This window comes from Mustela putorius, unplaced genomic scaffold, assembly GCF_011764305.1.
Source record: "Mustela putorius furo isolate JIRA1106 unplaced genomic scaffold, ASM1176430v1.1 tig00000031_pilon_pilon_pilon, whole genome shotgun sequence".
Classification (NCBI taxonomy): domain Eukaryota; kingdom Metazoa; phylum Chordata; class Mammalia; order Carnivora; family Mustelidae; genus Mustela; species Mustela putorius.
This window is the reverse complement of record NW_025421260.1, coordinates 1,580,608-1,594,472: the sequence shown is the minus strand read 5'-3', so window position 1 is coordinate 1,594,472 and position 13,865 is coordinate 1,580,608. Positions and strand designations below refer to the sequence as shown.

Sequence of the window (13,865 nt, the reverse complement as noted above, 5' to 3'; positions counted from 1 at the left end):
TTGAAGTTTTTATTTAGGCTCCAGTCAGTTAGCATATAGTATAATATTAGCTTCTGAAGTAGAATTTAGTGATTCATCTCTTACATATAATTTCCTTTTCTTTTTTTTTTAAAGATTATTTTTCTTTATTGGGAGAGGGAACTGAGGGAGAAAGAGACTCCCCACTGAGCAGGGAGCCCAATGCAAGGCTCAATCCCAGTACCCTGAGGTCATGACCTAAACTGAAGGAAAATGCTTAAATGACCAAGCCACCCAGGCACCCCTTACATATCATTTTATTCATTATCTTATATTTTGTTCTCAGATTAAGTAATGTCCTCAGTTTTATTCGTACTTATTTGATGTTCTCTATACTTGTACCAAATAAACACACATAACTAAACACTAAAGTTTAGTTTGCTCTGTATTTTGCAATTTCTATAAATAGAATTATACAATGAGAAGTATTATGCTCAATATTACATGGGGTCCAATCTATGCTTTTGTGTTTTTATGTATTTTTAAAATTTTCATTGCTTTTAATTTGCAGTATACAATGTGTCCATTTTACTTTGTGGCATAAGTGGATTGTTTTCAGTTTGAGGATAATATAAATAATGATATTATTTTACTTGTATATTTCTCTGGGCACACATTTGCAGTGTATCTATTGAGTATATGTGCAGGAGTGGGATCTCTCTGCCATAGCAAATTTCTTTATTTTCCATGTGACTATCCAATTGATCTACTTGGTTTTTTGAAGATAATGTCATTAACCAGTCTTCTTTAATGCATATTTGTTTATTTTTTTCATAAATCAGATACACAGTTATCTACTTTTGGACTTTACTTTATCTTAATGATCTTTCTGCCTATTCTCATACCAAAACTATATACTCTTAATTGCTAACACTTTTTAAGGACTTTTGATATTTAGTTAGATTGGGAATTCCATCTCATTCTGTGTAATTGTCTTGGCTATTCCTTATACCTCACATTGACACATAATCTGTAGAATCTACTGCCCATTTTAACACACAAACACATAAAAAGCCTTCCATGAGGCCTGATTAGGTAGTACAGTTGGTTTCAGCTCAGGTTGTGATCTCAGCATTGTGGGACCTGCAGGTGGTTGGTCTTTGCCTTGAGCATAGAGTCTGCTTGGGACTCTCTCTACCTCTGCCTCTCCTTCCAGTCTTCCACCCACCTCAAATAATTAAATAAATCCTTTTTCTAAAGACTTTATTTATTTATTTGAGAGAGGGAGCATACACAAGTGAGGGGACGGAAGGGCTGAGGGTAAAGGATGAGCAGATTCTCCACTGAATAAGAGCCAGCCTGGGCACTCAATCCCAGGACACTGAAGTGAAGACAAGAGCCAAAGGAAGACACTTAACTGACAGAGCCACCCAGGTGCCCCCATTATTAAGTCTTTAAAGAGAAAAAGAAAAAGAAAAAGAAAAATGACTTCTTTGAATATCATTGCACATTCCTGATTTTGTAAATCTGTCTAGAATCAGTTAAAAATTTGGTAACTTGAGTGTCCTGAGCTGTAGGCAGGGCATTTTCCTCCATTATTTAGATCTTCTTAGAGATCTTTTAATTGTATTTTGCAAATTTTTATGAAAACTCATACACATGTTTAGTTACATTTATTCTTATTATTTGACATGTTTTAATCCTATTTAAAGTGGTGCATTTTAAATTTTAGTTTTCTAAATCTTCACTGCTATCTTTTAAAAGAAAATTTAAGACCTTCTTAAAACAAAGCTCTAGCTCTTTTCCACATGTCTATCATATGTCTGCTATCAGTCATCCTGGACGTTGTTTTATGGGTATGACAACGGAACACAGTGAAATGAAAAAAGCACTGATTAGCAAGTGTTTTACATCAGGCCTCTGGTGATTCTTCTATTGACAAGTTCCCATTGGGCAAAGCAAATCACACAGAAGAGTCTTTCTGAGCTAAGCATTTTTTTTAATTAATTTTTTATTTTTTATAAATATATATTTTTATCCCCAGGGGTACAGGTCTGTGAATCACCAGGTTTACACACTTCACAGCACTCATCCAAGCACATACCCTCCCCAATGTCCATAATCTCACCCCCTTCTCCCAAACCCCCTCCCCCCAGCAACCCTCAGTTTGTTTTGTGAGATTAAGAGTCACTTATGGTTTGTCTCCCTCCCAATCCCATCTTGTTTCATTGATTCTTCTTCTACCCACTTAAGCCCCCATGTTGCATCACCACTTCTTCATATCAGGGAGATCATATGATAGTTGTCTTTCTCCGCTTGACTTATTTCGCTAAGCATGATACGCTCTAGTTCCATCCATGTTGTCGCAAATGGCAAGATTTCATTTCTTTTGATGGCTGCATAGTATTCCATTGTGTATATATACCACATCTTCTTGATCCATTCATCTGTTGATGGACATCTAGGTTCTTTCCATAGTTTGGCTATTGTGGACATGCTGCTATAAACATTCGGGTGCACGTGGCCCTTTGAATCACTACGTTTGTATCTTTAGGGTAAATACCCAATAGTGCAATTGCTGGGTCATAGGGCAGTTCTATTTTCAACATTTTGAGGAACCTCCATGCTGTTTTCCAGAGTGGCTGCACCAGCTTGCATTCCCACCAACAGTGGAGGAGGGTTCCCCTTTCTCCGTATCCTTGCCAGCATCTGTCATTTCCTGACTTGTTGATTTTAGCCATTCTGACTGGTGTGAGGTGATACCTCATTGTGGTTTTGATTTGTATTTCCCTGATGCCGAGTGATATGGAGCACTTTTTCATGTGTCTGTTGGCCATCTGGATGTCTTCTTTGCAGAAATGTCTGCTCATGTCCTCTGCTCATTTCTTGATTGGATTATTTGTTCTCTGGGTGTTGAGTTTGCTAAGTTCTTTATAGATTCTGGACACTAGTCCTTTATCTGATATGTCGTTTGCAAATATCTTCTCCCATTCTGTCAGTTGTCTTTTGATTTTGTTAACTGTTTCCTTTGCTGTGCAAAAGCTTTTGATCTTGATGAAGTCCCAATAGTTCATTTTTTCCCTTGCTTCCCTTGCCTTTTGCGTTGTTCCAAGGAAGATGTTGCTGCGGCAGAGGTCGAAGAGGTTGCTGCCTGTGTTCTCCTCAAGGATTTTGATGGATTCCTTTCGCACATTGAGGTTCTTCATCCATTTTGAGTCTATTTTTGTGTGTGGTGTAAGGAAATGGTCCAATTTCATTTTTCTGCATGTGGCTGTCCAATTTTCCCAGCACCATTTATTGAAGAGGCTGTCTTTTTTCCATTGGACATTCTTTCCTGCTTTGTCGAAGATTAGTTGACTGTAGATTTGAGGGTCTATTTCTGGGCTCTCTATTCTGTTCCATTGATCTATGTGTCTGTTTTTGTGCCAGTACCATGCTGTCTTGATGATGACAGCTTTGTAATAGAGCTTAAAGTCCGGAATTGTGATGCCACCAACGTTGGCTTTCTTTTTCAATATCCCTTTGGCTATTCGAGGTCTTTTCTGGTTCCATATAAATTTTAGCATTATTTGTTCCATTTCTTTGAAAAAGATGGATGGTACTTTGATAGGAATTGCATTAAATGTGTAGATTGCTTTAGGTAGCATAGACATTTTCACAATATTTATTCTTCCAATCCAGGAGCATGGAACATTTTTCCATTTCTTTGTGTCTTCCTCAATTTCTTTCATGAGTACTTTATAGTTTTCTGAGTATAGATTCTGTGTCTCTTTGGTTAGGTTTATTCCTAGGTATCTTATGGTTTTGGGTGCAATTATAAATGGGATTGACTCCTTAATTTCTCTTTCTTCTGTCTTGCTGTTGGTGTAGAGAAATGCAACTGATTTCTGTGCATTTATTTTATATCCTGACACTTTACTGAATTCCTGTATAAGTTCTAGCAGTTTTGGAGTGGAGTCTTTTGGGTTTTCCACAGATAGTATCATATCATCTGCGAAGAGTGATAATTTGACTTCTTCTTTGCCAATTTGCATGCCTTTAATTTCCTTTTGTTGTCTGATTGCTGAGGCTAGGACCTCTAGTACTATGTTGAATAGCAGTGTTGATAATGGACATCCCTGCCGTGTTCCTGACCTTAGCAGAAAAGCTTTCAGTTTTTCTCCATTGAGAATGATATTTGCGGTGGGTTTTTCATAGATGGCTTTGATGATATTGAGGTATGTGCCCTCTATCCCTACACTTAGAAGAGTTTTGATCAGGAAGGGATGCTGTACTTTGTCAAATGCTTTTTCAGCATCTATTGAGAGTATCATATGGTTCTTGTTCTTTCTTTTATTGATGTGTTGTAACACATTGACTAATTTGCGGATGTTGAATGAGCTAAGCAGTTTTTAAGTGTCAATGCATCAGTGAAATTGATCTACCTGAATTCACCTTCTGGCCACAATTTCTTGTGTCTTTTCCACATGTAGCATACATTAACACCTATCCAGGGACCATAAATATCTCAGTAAATCATAGCACTGAACTTGGAGTCTAAGATCTTGTGATGTACACTTGGGCCAGAGGTAGCACCACGTGTGCTGCTCCTCTTGATCTGGATACTTAGGAATTTAAGAGACAAATTCTCTGTGCCTCACACACCCAAAATGCAACGGACAGTAAGAGAGAGGTTCATTTATCAGCACTCCAGCTGAATAGGGGGAAAATGGGAGACAGCTATTGTCACTGGCCCAGAGCTGTTCTGTAGTCCAGCAGGAACATTTGGCAGGTACCCAGACTATGGGGGCAAGGAAGGTTAATGTAGTTCACCCTCTTGGAAATGGATTCTCCAGTCTATTTTTCTTCATAGTCTTTGCTTCTGTTCTCTGGGAAGTCCTTTTTTAGCCTTCTTGGCGACTTTTGAATAAAACATTGGGTCCTATGCTCTTTAAGCAGCATTCTCAGCATGTTTCCAGCCTGGAGAAATTCAGGAGCCTAAGGTACATTTCTATCTTGAAACTTTTAGTTGTTTTTCATCCAAGGTAGATGAATATTTGCTAATATACTGCCCGTGAAATGCATTTCCTATAAATCTGAATTCAGTCCATTCCAAATATCAACAGCCACATTCACAAACTTTTAAAGAGTCATGCCTCTCCCTATATATCTATCTAACCATTGCTACTCTTCTGATGCTGCTGGAGACAATGCCCTCAAATCTCTAGAAACCCTTTTGCCTGGAAGAATGGAGCTCTTTAACTTTTCCATTGGTATTGACAAAGGAATTTACAGCCACGCCTTAGATAAGGGCTTTTCCCCCCAGATTGTATTTTGTATTTTGCTTTGAGTAGATTTTTGTTTGTTTGTTTGTTTTTGTTGAAAGGGGCTAAGAAAGTTTTATTTTCCAAATGTTGCTTACAATTTAGCCCATTCCGTCTATAGTTTTTCTCTTTTCTTCTAGTAATTTATATTCCCCTAGTAAAATCCATATAACTAGGTCAATATTCTTCTTAGAAATATCACTGCTCAAATTTGAAAGTTCATTAGGTACATTTTTTTCTATCCTTCAATGTATCCCAAATAACAATTTTATCCTTTGTTTCACAACTCTATCATGGGGGTTAGAAGTTTTCCAGCACTCTGTAATAGTTATCTTACCACTTTTGCAGCTCCTGAAAGTAGTCTCTTGGCTACTTTGCCAGATTCTGCTAGTGACCTGGTTTCAAAACCCAAAACTCAATGGTTTTCATTTTTATTTTTTTCAGCAACACCACACTCCTATAATAAATTTCTGTCTGAGATTGCCTATAGCAACCCCCCTCAAAACTCCTTCTCTCTATAATGTATGTGTTTGTTTCTATGTCAGCAATTCTTAAAGTGTGCTCCAAGGTCTTTTGGAATACCCAAGTCCCTCTAGGGTCTGTAATGTCAAAATTATTTTTACCATAATTCTGAAATATCACTTTCCCTTTTCACTCACAAATGCTCAGCAGAGTTTTTCAGAGGTCACATGAAATGTGAGGATATACTTTTTCTAAATGTTAATGGAATGTTTCACTATGTATTCTTGTTTCTCCCATAATTTTCTAAGTGACTAAGTTCAGGATATAAATACAGCATTTTCAAAGACTAATTCAGTTTGCCATCAGTATTTTCTACCCTCAGTATTTCTATGCTTTTATTGAATGTGTTTAGTTATATTTGCTGTAATCTCTTAAACCTTAAAACGGTCTAAAAATTTGGAATTTTTGAGTCCTCCAATCTTCCCATGAAATACATGAAGTATGTTCCCCCACTCCTTTGGTCTTGATTTGTTACAGTATTTTAAAACATTTAAAAAAATATTTAAAATTTATCTAAAACTAATATTATCTTAGAATTTAGTAATCTAACATTTCAATTCTCTTGATAATATCAGTCTCTTTTGCAGCTTTTTTTTTTCTTTTTAAAGATTTTATTTATTTATTTGACAGAGAGAGAGAGATCACAAGTAGGCATAGAGTCAGGCAGAGAGAGAGAGAGAAGCAGGCTCCCCACTGAGCAAAGAGCCTGATGTGGGCCTTGATCCCAGGACACTGAGATCATGACCTGAGCCGAAGGCAGCGGCTTAATCCACTGAACCACCCAGGCACCCCTCTTTTGTAGCTTTAGTCCACTGACTGTTTCTGTACTATCCTTTGTTCAAGACAACAGGTCCATGGAGAAATACTTCATGTTTCTGAATTCTGGTTCTTCTCAGGGAAAACAACTAAAACTATCCAAAAACAATTGTTTTTGTTGTTGTTGTTGTTTTGTTTTAAAGATTTTATTTATTTATTTGAACAGAGAGAGATCACAGTAGGCAGAGAGGCAGACAGTAAGAGAGAGAGGAGAAAGCAGGCTCCCCATGGAGCGGAGAGCCCAATGCAGGGCTCCATCCCATGATCCAGAGATCCTGACCTGAGCTGAAGGCAGAGGCTTAACCCACTGAGACATCCAAGTGCCCCAACAATTTAGTTTTAATATCCCTTTACCTTGATCCACCATTTAAATATGAGATTGAGAAATACTTCATATTGATAATGGATATATTATCAGAAATTTTTTTTTGTCTATTTTTTGGGAAAAGGTAAAAGCACCTGAAAGCAATTTTTGGTTAATTGTTAAGGCTTTTATAGATAAAGCTTTAAACTTTATTTTCCATTTTCTTTAAGTAGTACCTACTTTTGTATCTTTATGGAATATGTACAAAAGATAGAATGGCAAGAAATAGAAATATAAAAGCCAAAATAAATTACTCTCCACATGGAAAATGATTTTGGTTGATTCCATCATTAAATTTTATCCTAATATATTTGAAAATGGATGAGACATTATTTGCTTTTAAAATATGCCCATCAGAGATTCTGAGAAGAATAAATCTTTGACTAATGGACACCAAATTAAATATACTTATTATTTCACTATATGCTACTATAATAATGCTGTTAGGTTTTACTTTATGATTTCACCATAAAAATTCCAAAATACTATGCAACTCTAAACAGTATACGGATAATACTGCAGTTTAGTTGTATGTGTTTTATGAGATTTATGACATGGAAATTACCTGAAAACGTTTCATATCTTTAAAGAACTTAATATGTATCTGGGTTTCAGAATTTGTTCATAAAGACTTCGCTTATAGCCAGAGATCAGTCATGTCAGTTTTCTCTCCAGTTCACTCTTTAATCCATCCTCTCTTTCTCCTCTCCACTTGTACCCCCTGAGCTAGCTAAATGTGATTTCCCACCTCACCCAATGTAGTGCCAAGATAACCAGTTTTCCCAAATCTATTTTAATTCTCTTCCAGTCCTTTTATACATATGAGAGTGATATTTTAAAACTGTAATTTTATTCATTTTATTGCCTCTATTTCTCAAAATTTCTTTAGGTGAAATATATCTATCAAAATTAGATTACCCAAATACAACCATAAGTATAGCAATATCTAAAAAATAAAATATAATATTTTTTCATAAAATAAATTTTGAAGTAAAAATATCAGGGCTGACTCATTAACTCTATGGTGTCATCAAGAAACAAGGCTCCTGGGGCGCCTGGGTGGCTCAGTGGGTTAAGCCACTGCCTTCGGCTCAGGTCATGATCTTGGGGTCCTGGGATCAAGTCCCGCATGGGGCTCTCTGCTCAGCAGGGGGCCTGCTTCCCTTCCTCTCTCTCTGCCTGCCTCTCTGCCTGCTTGTGATCTCTCTCTGTCAAATAAATAAATAAAATCTTTAAAAAAAAAAAAGAAAGAAACAAGGCTCCTGTTTTGTTTTGTTATTTTAACTCTACCATTTTCATTTACTGAGTGCCTTGCACAAAGCCACCTCATCATACAAAACAACTGATACAGCACCAGCAACTGCATCCATATTCTAAAAAGTTTGTAGAAGAAAATGTGTTCCTCACACCTGAGTCAGATTCTTCTAAACAGGCACTCTACATTTTGAACAAATACTTTGTCTTTCTATGATTGGTTAGGATTTAGTCACATTATTAACGTTGCAAGAGAGGATGGGTGAAGTCTTTAATCTGTTTCTTTACAATGTAAGAAGTGATCATTGGTAGGCAATTAATGATGACCAACACAGTTTCCCTTTTTTCTTATAATAAAATTAAAATCTCTCTCATGGCTTGTGAAGACCTGGATGTTCTAGATCTTGCATCATCTCACATCATTCTTCTAGTAGCTCTCTGTGTTGAAACTACGTTGGCCTTCTAACAGATCTCGATGTCCCATTAGCTCCTATCACCTCATTTTCCATCTATTTCTTTAAAATATTTACCCCACTCTAAAAAAAAATTTTCCTACTCAACCTACAGATCTTAGCTAAACACATTGCTCAAGAGAGTTCCTTGATCCTTCCTCTTACATAATTAACTTTCCTTGTTGGTTATTTCCATTATACTGTATGCCTTTTCTTTTTAACACTTATTTTAATTGTCCATACATAATTTTTATGATTATCTGATCAAAAAGGTATTGATTGTCAAGAGAACAAAAATTATATTTTTTGGTCATAATTGTTTTTCTGGGTTAATTAGATTGCTTTCTACTTCAGAAATCTGATAATTGATTGATTGGATAAAAGGCTGTGAAAACAAATGAACAGAGCTTGAGATAATACTAATAGAGTGAGTGACTATTTTTTGGCAGATTATATTTTTAAGGGTAATAGACTTGTTTTTCCAAATTATGAAGAAAGATTATAGTTATTTTACTCTCCTCAAATTCTAATGGATTCACTAAAACAAACAAACAAAAGCATAAACTTTTTATATTCTATGAAGGACATTGACACATTTTTTTTTAGTTTAAATTCAACTAGCCAACATATATTGCATCATTATTTTCAGTTTTAGAGTTCAATAATTCATCCGGTTGCATATAACACTCACTGCTCATTACATGACTTGCCCTCCTTAATGGACATCACTGAATTAGCCCATCATCCCACACATTTCCTTCCAGTAAGCTTTAGTTTGTTTCTTATAGTTAAGGGTCTCTCATGGTTTTTCTCCCTCTCTGATAACTTCCTATTCAATTTTCCCTCCCATACCCATAGGGGTATGATCCTCTGTGCTGTTTCTTATATTCCACACATGAGTGATACCATATGATAATTGTGTTTTTCTGATTAACGTATTTTGCTCAGTATAATACCCTCCAGTTCCACCCACATTGATGTAAATGGCATGTATTCATCCTTCCTGATAGTTGAGTTATATTCTATTTCATATATATGCCAAATCTTCATCCAGTCAGCTGTCAATGGACATTTGGATTCTTTCCACAGTTTGGCTGTTGTGAAAATCACTGCTATAAATATTGAGGGGCAGGTACCCTTTGGATCAATGCATTTTTACCTTTGGGGTAAATTCCTGGTAGTGCAGTTGTTGGGTTATTGGGTAGCTCTATTTTTAACTTCTTGAGGAACTTCCATGTTTTCCAGAGTGACTATACCAGCTCGCATTCCCACCAACAGTGTGAAAGGGTTACCCTTTCTCCATATCCTCGCCAATATTTGTCTTTTCTTGACTTGTTAATTTTAGCCCTTCTGACCAGTATGAAGTGGTATCTCATTGAGGTTTTGATTTGTATTTCCCTGATGTCAAGGGATGTGGAACACTTTTTCATAAGTCTATTAGCCATTTACATTCTTCTTTGGAGAAATGTCTGTTTATGCCTTCTGCCCATTTCATGGCTGGATTATTTGTCTTTTGGGTGTTGAGTTTGATAAGCTCTTTATAGATCTTGGACAATTTCCCTTTACCAGATATGTCATTTGCAAATATCTTTCCCATTCTGTAGGTTGCCTTTTAGTTTTGTTGATCATTTCCTTTTCTGTGCAGAAGGTTTTAATCTTGTTGAAGTCCCAGTAGTTCATGTTTAGTTTTGTTTCCCTTGCCTTTGGAGATGTGTCTAGTAAGAAGTTGCTGTGGCCAAGATTAGGAGTTTGCTGCCTATGTTCTCGTCCAGGATTTTGACAGATTCCTGTCTCACATTTAGGTCTTTAATCCATTTTGAGTTTATCTTTGTGTATCACATAAGAAAATGGTCCAGTTTCATTCTTCCACATGTGTTTGTCCAATTATCCCACCATTTGTTGAAGAGACTGTCTTTTTCCATTGGACATTCTTTTATAAGAATTTCTTTTATAAGAATTCTGTAGTTTTCAGAGTAAAGATCTTTACCTCTTTGGTTAGGTTTATTCCTAGGTGTCTTCTGTTTTTTGGTGCAATTGTAAATGGGATTGATTATTTAATTTCTCTTTTTTCTGTCTCATTGTTAGTGTATAGAAATGCAACTGATTTCTGCACACTGATTTCATATCCTGCCACATTGCTAAATGATTATATGAGTTCTAGCAATATGGGGGAGGAGACTTTTGAGTTTTCCATATAGAATATCATGTCATCTCCAAAGAGTGAAAGTTTGACTTCTTTGCCAATTTGAATGCCTTTTATTTCTTTTTGTTTTCTGACGACTGAGGCTAGGACTTCTAGTACTACGTTGAACAACAAGGGTGAGAGTGGGCATCCTGACCTTAGGGAAAAGATCTCAGTTTTCCCCCATTGGGAATGATAGTCCCTGTGGGCTTTTCATAGATGGCTTTTATGATACTGAGGTATATTCCCTCTAGCCATACTCTGTGGAGAGTTATAGTCAAGAAAGTGTACTGTATTTCATCAAATGCTTTTCTGGATCAATTGAGAAGATCATATGGTTATTGTCCTTTCTTTTCTTTTCTTTCTCTCTCTCTTTTTTTTTTTTTAAGAGATCATTTATTTATTTATTTATTTGACAGAGAGAGAGAGAGAAACCACAAGTAGGCTGAGAGGCAGGCATGGGGGGCGGGAAGCAGGCTCCCTGCTGAGCAGAGATCCCGATGTGGGACTTGATCCCAGGACACGGGGATCATGACCTGAGCCAAAGGCAGAGGCTTAACCCACTGAGCCACACAGGTGCCCCTATCTTTTCTTTTATTAATGTGATGTATCAGGTTGATTAGTTTGCAAACGTTGACCCACCATTGTAGCCCAGGAACATATCCTACTTGGTCATGGTGAGTAATCCTTTCAATGTACAATTGGGTCCTATTGCTAGTTTCTTGGTGAGAATTGGCATATATTTTCATCAGGGATATTCATCTATAAGTCTCCTTTTTATGGGATCTCTGTCTGATTTTGGGATCCAGGTAGTGCCTGTCTCATAGAACAAGTTTGGAAGTTCTCCTTCTATTTATATTTTTGAAGAATAAATATTTATATTCAGAATAATAAATATTAATTCTTTAAATGTTTGCGTGTCATCCTTGCGCAGGGGCCATGCTAATCTTCTCTGTATCGTTCCAATTTTAGTATATGTGCTGCCGAAGCGAGCACAATTCTTTAAATGTTTGGTATAATTCTCCTGGAGAGCCATCTAGCCCTGGACTCTTGTTTTTGGGAGATTTTTGATTACTGCTTCAATTTCCTTCCTTGTTATGGATCCCTCCAGGTTTTCTGTTTCTTCCTGTTGCAGTTTTGATAGTATATAAATTTCCAGGAGTGCACCCATTTCTTGCAGATTAGCTAATCTGTTGGCCTATATTTTCTCATAATATGTTCATAAAATATTCATAAAATTGTTTGTATTTCTTTGCTCTCAGTCATGATCTCTCCTCTTTCATTCATGTTTTAACTAATTTGAGTTATTTCTCTTTTCTTTGTGATAATTCTGGCCAGGGGTTTATTTATCATATTAATTCCTTCAAAGAACTAGTTTCTAGTTTCATCGATCTGTTCTACTATTCTTTTGGTTTCTATTTCACTGATTTCTGCTCTAACCTATGTTATTTCTCTTTTACTTCTTGGTTTAGGCTTTACTTGCCATTCTTTCTCCAGCTTTTCTAAGTGTAAGTTTAGTTAGTGTATGTGAGACTTTCCTAATTTTCTGAGAAAGCCTTCTATTGAAATGTACTTCCCTCTTAAGACCTTTGCTGTATTCCAAATATTTTGAACAGTTGGGCTTTCATTTTTCATTCATTTCCATTAATTTTTTAAATTTTTCTTTAATTTCCTGGTTGACCTGTTCATTCTTTGGTAGGATGTTCTTTAACCCCAAAATGTTTGAGTTCCTTTCAAATATCCTCTTCTGATTGAATTCAGGTTTCAAAGCCTTGTTGTCTGAAAATATGTAGGGAATAATCCCATCGTTTGGTACCAGTTGAGACCTGATTTGTGACCCAGGATGTGTTCGATTATGCAGAATTTTCCATTCTCCAGATCCACATCTGGAGAATAGATCACTCTTCAGAATAGATCGAGTCTCCAATACACTCGAGGGGAATGGGTACTCTGTTGCTCTAGGATGAAACACACTATATGTACATGTGAAGTCCATTTGGTCCAGTGTGCCATTCAAAGCCCTTGTTTCCTTGTTGATCTTCTGCTTGAATGATCTGTCAATTGCTGTGAGTGGGATTTGAAGTCCTCTACTGTTATTGTATTATTATCAATGTCTTTAATTTGGTTATTAATTAGTTGATATAATTAGCTGCTCCCAAATTAGGAGCATAAATATTTATAACTGTTAGATCTTCTTATTTAGTAGACCCTTTAATTGTGATATAGTGTTCTTCTTCATCCCTTACTATGGACTTTGGCTTAAAATCTAATTTGTCTGATATGAGGATTGCTATCCCAGCTTTAGTTTGATGTCCAGTAGCACAATAAATGGTTCTCCAGCCACTCACTTTCAATATGGATGTGTCATTAGGTTTAAAGTAAATCTTATAGCTATCATACGGATAGATCTTCCTTTTTATCCAGTCTGATACCTAGTGTCTTGATTGGAGCATTTAACCTATTTACATTCAGATTAACTACTGAAAGATATGAAGTTAGTGCCATTGTATTACCTGTAAGTCCCTGTTTCTGTACATTTTGGTCTGTGTTACTTTTGGGCTCTCTCTTAATTTACAGAATCCCTTGAATATTTCTTGAAGGCTGGCCTAGTTATCATAAATTCTTTTATTTTCTGTTTTTCCTGTGCTCTTCATTTCTCCTTCCATTCTGAATGACAGCCTTGCTGAATAAAGTACTCTTGGCCACATATATTTCTAATTTAATATGATGAATAAATCATGTCAGCCTTTTCTGGTCTGCCAGACCTCTGTGGATAGGTCTGCTGCCAGTCTAATGTTCCTACCCCTGTAGGTTAGGAAACTCTTTTGTCTTGAGCTGCTTTCAGGATTTTCTCATTTTCTCTGAAATTTGCAAGCCACATTATTATATGTTGGGGTGTTGGTCTATCTTTGTTGATTTTGAGAGTGGTATTGCCTAGCTCTTGGACTTGAATATCTGTTTCTTTCTCCAAATTAGGGAAGTTCTCAGCTATCATGCTCTAATATCTTCTGTCC

General features: G+C 36.4%; 1 non-coding gene across 1 annotated transcript; it reads right to left on the bottom strand.

Moving 5' to 3' along the window:
* Positions 1-11,739: 11,739 nt before the first annotated feature.
* LOC123393011 lies at positions 11,740-11,847 on the bottom strand. The gene has a single exon (XR_006607785.1). It is a non-coding gene; the product is annotated as a U6 spliceosomal RNA (small nuclear RNA).
* Between the last annotated feature and the right edge of the window lie 2,018 nt (positions 11,848-13,865).